Source organism: Sciurus vulgaris (assembly GCF_902686455.1).
Source record: "Sciurus vulgaris genome assembly, chromosome: 14".
Lineage (NCBI taxonomy): Eukaryota > Metazoa > Chordata > Mammalia > Rodentia > Sciuridae > Sciurus > Sciurus vulgaris.
This window is the reverse complement of record NC_136475.1, coordinates 2,014,289-2,021,188: the sequence shown is the minus strand read 5'-3', so window position 1 is coordinate 2,021,188 and position 6,900 is coordinate 2,014,289. Positions and strand designations below refer to the sequence as shown.

The 6,900-nt window shown below is 41.1% G+C and overlaps 1 pseudogene across 1 annotated transcript; it reads left to right on the top strand.

The window, feature by feature from the left end:
- The first annotated feature begins 3,729 nt into the window (after positions 1–3,729).
- On the top strand, positions 3,730–5,115 carry LOC306643755 (transcription factor E2F5-like; annotated as a pseudogene). Its single transcript has one exon. The product of its transcript is annotated as a transcription factor E2F5-like (transcript).
- Positions 5,116–6,900: the final 1,785 nt, after the last annotated feature.

Here is a 6,900-nt window from a genome sequence, read left to right as displayed (position 1 = left end):
ACATCTCTCCTTTATTTGATGAGATCATGTTTATTCTCCCTGAAAACCCTGCCAATTCCTGAATGGTCCTGTCATCATCTGCCTTTAAAATCCTTCCTCTTCTTCTCCTTTAAATAGTGATGGGACTGAGTTATGCCCAAGCACACCCTACAGAATATTTTCCTCAGTACTTACAGGAAACTAAACAAAATGCCACTTTGAAAGTTTTATGTTCCCCTTTTAGAATGTAAACCCTCAAGAACAAGGACAATGTTTTTCTGTATTCTATTATGCCTATACACTGTAAATACTCAATCAGTATTTATGATCGGAAACAACCCAAAAACTTAACACCAAATAAACAAATGAACCCAATCAATAAATGGGCTAAGGAACTGAGCAGACCAAGAAGAAGAAATACAACTGATCAAAAAGCATATGAAAACAGGTTCAAATTCTCTAATAGAGAAATGCAAATCAAAACTACTCTAAAATATCATCTTGCTCCAGTTAGGAGGGCAATGATCAGGAATACAAGCAACAATAAATGTTGTCGAGGCTGTGGGGAAAAGGTTCACTCGTATGTTGCTGGTGGGACTGCAGACTGATACAACCACTTGGAAAACAGTATAGAGATTCCTCAGAAAACTTGGAATGGAACCACCATTTGACCCAGCTATCCCACTCTTCCATCTACACCCAAAAGACTTAAAATCTGCATACCACAGTGATGCACCCCATCAATGTTTATAGCAGCTGAATTCACAAAAGCTAAGCTGTAGAACCAACCTAGATGCCCTTCAACAGATGAATGGATCAAAAATATGATATATATACATACATACATACATACACAATGGAGTATTACTCAGCCTTAAAGGGGAATAACTGCATTTGCCAGTAAATGATGGAGTTAGAGAATATTACTCTAAGAGAAATAAGCCAATCCCAAAAAGCCAAAGGCCAAATGTTTTCTCTGATATGTGGATGCTGATCCATAATGGGGAAGGAGGAGGGGATGAATGGAGGGACTTTGGATTGGGCAGAGGCGAGAGGGGAGTGGAGGGGCAGGAAAGTGGGAGACATGGTGGAATGAGATGGACATCATTATGCTAGGTACTTGTAAAATCACACAAATGGTGTGATACATCATGTACAGCCAGAGGAATGAATAGCTGTGCTCCATTCATGTACAATGAACCAATGTATTCTGTTGTCGTGTACAACTAATGAGAACAAATAAAAATAAACATTAATTAATTAATTAAAATAAAATAAATGTGCACAGTAACACAAATCATGTGAAAATTTAAACTTTTCCTGGTAAGGAGAAGTCATGCAAATATGGAATTCAATTTTATTGGAATGATAGGTCATAAAACTCTTACTTTTTCAATAGAATTTGAAAGATAAAAACATAAAAATCATCATAACTTTCATTGTGCATGCAGTATAAAAATAACTGCCATCAATAACAATTTTCAATGGATTGATAAATACACTAATTTTTGTTATGAAACTGAAGTTAATTTGTTGCAAGTTAAAAACCTAGTGTAAGCTTGAAATGATTTTTATAAAATGCCAAAGTAAATGACAAAATTGTACTGATAGAATGAAGGGAAGAGAAAGAAGAATCAAATAATTTCAATATAATAACCACTGAACTACAAGTTATCCCAATAAGAAAGAAGGAGAAAGAATTAAAAGAGGCAAAGGAAACTTACAAAAAAGAACAACTGGGGATCCAAGATGGCGCACTAGAGGGGGGCCGCGTTCCTTGTCGCTCCGTAACTCCGGTTTCAAGCGAGGCTATCTGTTTCTTGGTGAGGCAGTTTTTGCTGCTTATCGATCCCCTGCTGTTCACCCATTTGTCTGCTGTGATCACCTGCAGTCTGACAGCATATCGACGCCTTTTGTGAGAGCAGATTGCTCACTGTCGGCACCTATCATCCCCCATTTGCCTGCCTCTCGCCTGTCCATCGCCTACCTTACACCTATCCATCACCCAACGCATGAGGTTCACCTCCCAATCCTCCGACAACAGTCAGCAAACTGATCACCAACCACCAGTGGAGCGCCAGCTGCCTGCTGTTGCCTGGAAGTTCACTGTTACAGTACCTGCAGGTTTGATTACACATGACTGCTGCCATTTTTAGACAACAGTCAGGCCCCATAGGACCCCTGGCCGGACTGACTGAGCCCCATCACCAGGATCCCTCAGCCCGACCAATCACTCCCTGCCTCACATCGACTGACTGCTCCTTTCCGCCAGGACCCCCGGATCAACTGACTGCATCCTGTCACCGGGACCCTAGACCGACTGCACCCAGCCTCCAGGATCCCACAACCATACCAAACACACCGGACCTCCAGGACCCCTGCCTGACCAACCGCATCCCGCCTCCAGGACCTCCAGCTGACCACGGCCACACTCTGAGCTGCAGCTCCCCATTTGCCAATACATTTCGAAGCCAGAGCGGCCATCTTGGATAATCACGGAAGCCGTAGCTCCGATCTTCGGGTGGGGCAAATCCCATCCTGAGACGCCTGTTGGAGGCTTGAAGCTCATTGTCAGGTACCTCTCATGAATCCGGCTACTGAACACTGGGAGGTTTCATTAGTATATGAATGTTACACTGCAGCTTTTCTTTTTTCTCCTTTTTAAAAACTTTAAGTTTTTATTTCTTTATGTTTCTTGCTCTCTTTTCCTTTTGTTTACCTGTTCCCTCAGAGTCTCTTTCTCCCTTTTTTGCATGCTAACATCCGATTTCTTTTGATTACACTCTCACCCTTTCTATTTTCTAGAACTTCTGTATATTCTTTTCTTATCCCATTAACAGACACATTCTACATCCCTCTGCATCCTCTTTCTCCTCCATTAGAAACTGCAGACATTATTGCAAATCTGTTTGTTTTACTGAAGATAATATTTGAACTCATTCTGTTTATTGCAACAATTTTGTTATTGTCCTCATAGGGGCTATTTGGTCTAGGATTGCATAGTGTCTGATTTGGGCACTGCTAATATTGATCTCCCCTTAAAGAAAGGGTTTTGGAAACCTACAGGGCCACTATAAGCCTATAGGGAGAAATCTGCAATACCCCAGATCTGCACTGCTAGAGGGGAAGATACATGAACAACATGAAAAAACAAGGGAAGAAAATGATCCAAACAAATCTAGATTCTATAGTAATAGAATCCAATGACAGTGTGGTAGAAGAAATGTCAGAAAAGGACTTCATTATACATGATTAAGATGATTCGTGAAGCAAAGGATGAGATAAGAGAGCAAATGCAGAAAATGAATGATAATACCAATAAGCTGAAAGAGCACCTGCAGGAAGCAAAAGATCATTTCAACAAAGAGATAGAGATTCTCAAAAAAAAAAAAAAAAAAAACAAATGGAAATCCTTGAAATGAAAGAAACAATAAACCAAATAAAAAACTCAATGGAAAGCATCACCAACAGACTAGACCACTTGGGCCCTTCTCATTTCCACTCCCCCTCCCCTTGCCTCCCCTTGGCCGTGGGCTCCATTCACGCTTCCCCAGGCTCGGGGAGGGGGCGGAGCGGCCCAGCGGCCCGAGTCCGGTGGGCACCGCGCACCTGTTGTTTGCAGCAGCCCTCGACCCTCCGGGCGGCTCTCTGCGGGCGGAGGAGCGGCGCCGCAGAGCCCACCCGGCAGGTGGCCGTGGGCGGGGCGGCGAGCGTGGTGCGCCAGGCCGACCACCCCGGCGCCGGGACGCGATGGCGGCGGCAGAGCCCGCGAGCTCCGAGCTCCGGCCAGCAGACGCCGCAGGGCCAGGGCCAGCGTCCGCAGGCTCAGCCTCAGCCTCCCCAAGCGCAGCCTTCGCAGCCATCGCCGCAGCTCGGGAGCGTAGGGGGCGGCAGCAGCAGGCTCGAGAAAAGCCTGGGGCTGCTCACCACCAAGTTCGTGTCGCTACTGCAGGAGGCCAAGGACGGCGTCCTGGATCTCAAAGCGGCTGCAGATACTTTAGCTGTGAGGCAAAAAAGAAGAATTTATGATATCACCAATGTCTTAGAAGGAATTGATCTGATTGAAAAAAAGTCAAAAAACAGTATCCAATGGAAGTGATACCCTTTTGGCCATTCAGGCACCTTCTGGTACACAGTTGGAGGTACCTATTCCAGAAATGGGTCAGAATGGACAAAAGAAATACCAGATCAATTTAAAGAGTCATTCAGGACCTATCCACGTGCTGCTTATAAATAAAGAGTCCAGTTCATCTAAGCCTGTGGTTTTTCCCGTTCCCCCACCTGATGACCTCACACAGCCTTCCTCTCAGTCCTCAACTCCAGTGACTCCACAGAAGTCCAACATAGCAGCTCAGAACCTGCCTGAGCAACATGTCTCCGAAAGAAGCCAGAATCTTCAGCAGATACCAGCTACAGAAATATCTTCAGCAGGATCCCTTAGTGGAGACATCATTGATGAGTTAATGTCTTCTGATGTGTTTCCTCTCTTACGACTTTCTCCTACACCAGCAGATGACTACAACTTTAATTTAGATGATAATGAAGGAGTTTGTGACCTGTTTGATGTCCATATATTAAATTATTAGATTCTATAGAAACTTGGGACTATTATCTACCTCTGTGTAACATTTTAGACTTCTTAATAACCTAAGTATTTAAAATAATGAATGTAACACCTTTTAGTTCACTGATTCTGAAGTGTTCTTCTCTAATACTTTCTTTTTTACTTCACAAAACTTCAACCATAAGAACAAAGGGCTCTGGATTGCTATAGGGGAAAAAATGATTTAATATCTACCAGCCTCCCCTACAGCAAGTAGTTACATTATTGGATTTCAGCTTTGCTTCCAATTCTGAATCCTGTTTTTTCCTCTTATGACAGGAAGATTAAAGTAGACTTCAGGACATAAAAACAAAAATGGTGGCCAAGGGCTAATCGCTGTTTGTCTAGTATTTTTACTGCCATAAAACTGTTTCTGTATATCCTTCAACCCAAACAGACATTCACTGCCACTTATAAAGTGAAGGATGTAAATGAGGATATGTAACTGTTTCAGTGAACAGATTTTGTGAAGTGCCTTCTGTTTTAGCACTTTAAGTTTATCACATTTTGTTGACTTCTGCCATTCCACTTTCCTAGAGTATAGGAAAGATCTGTTTATGTAGTTTGTTTTAAAAATGTGCCAATGCCTGTACATTAACAAGATTTCTAAAAATAAAGTTGTATAAAACATTTAAAAAAAAAAAAAAAAAAGACTAGACCACTTGGAAGACAGAACCTCAGACAATGAAGACAAAATATTTAATCTTGAAAATAAAGTTGCCCAAACAGAGAATATGGTAAGAAATCATGAACAGAATCTCCAAGAACTATGGGACATCATGAAAAGACCAAATTTAAGAATTATTGGGATTGAGGGAGGCACAGAGATACAAACCAAAGGAATGAACAACCTATTCAATGAAATAATATCAGAAAATTTCCCAAACCTGAAGAATGAAATGGAAAATCAAATACAAGAGGCTTACAGAACACCAAATGCACAGAATCACAACAGGTCCACACCAAGGCACATTATAATGAAAATGCCTAACATTCAAAATAAAGATAGGATTTTGAAGGCCGCGAGAGAAAAGCATCAGATTACATATATGGGGAGACCAATACGGATAGCAGCCGACTTCTCAACCCAGACTCTAAAAGCTAGAAGGGCCTGGAACAATGTATTTCAAGCTCTGAAAGCACATGGTTGCCAACCAAGAATCTTACACCCAGCAAAACTAACCTTCAGATTTGAAGATGAAATAAAATCCTTCCGTGATAAACAAAAGTTAAAAGAATTTACAAATAGAAAGCCTGCACTATAGAATGTTCTCAACAAAATATTCCATGAGGAGGAAATGAAAAACAACAATGGAGGTCAGCAAAGGGAGGAACTACCTTAGAGAAAAACCAATCAAAGGAGAAACCAAGCCAACTTAAAAACCAAAAATAAGCCAAACGACTGAGAATACAAATCATATCTCAATAATAACCCTGACGTTAATGGCCTGAACTCATCAGTCAAAAGACATAGACTGGCAGAATGGATTAAAAAGGAAGACCCAACAATATGCTGCCTGCAAGAGACTCATCTCATAGAAAAAGACATCCACAGACTAAAGGTGAAAGGATGGGAAAAAACCTACCACACACATGGACTCAGTAAAAAAGCAGGGGTTTCCATCCTTATATCAGATAAAGTGGACTTCAAACCAAAGTTAGTCAGAATGGATAAAGAAGGACATTTCATACTGCTTAAGGGAACCATAAATCAGGAAGACATAACTTTAGTAAATATTTATGCCCCAATGGTGCATCACTGTACATCAAACAAATCCTTCTCAATTTCAGGAATCACATAGACCACAACACAATAATTCTGGGTGACTTTAACACACCACTGTCACCACTAGATAGATCTTCCAAACAAAAACTGAACAAAGAAACCATAGAACTCAATAACACAATCAATAACCTAGACTTAATAGACATATATAGAATATTCCATCCATCAACGAGCAGATTCACTTTCTTCTCAGCAACACATGGAATCTTCTTGAAAATAGACCATATGTTATGCCACAAAGCAGCCCTTAGGAAATGCAAAAAACTACAGATACTGCCTTGTGTTCTATCAGATCATAATGGACTGAGAGTAGAAATCAATGACAAAATAAAAAAAGGAAATTACTCCAATACCTGGAGACTAAATAATATGCTATTGAATGAAACATGGATAACAAAAAACATCAGGGAGGAGATTGAAAAATTCCTAGAGGTCAATGAGAACAACAATACAACATATCAAAATCTCTGGAACACTATGAAAGTGGTACTAAGAGGAAAATTCATTGCATGGAGCGCATTCCAGAAAAGAA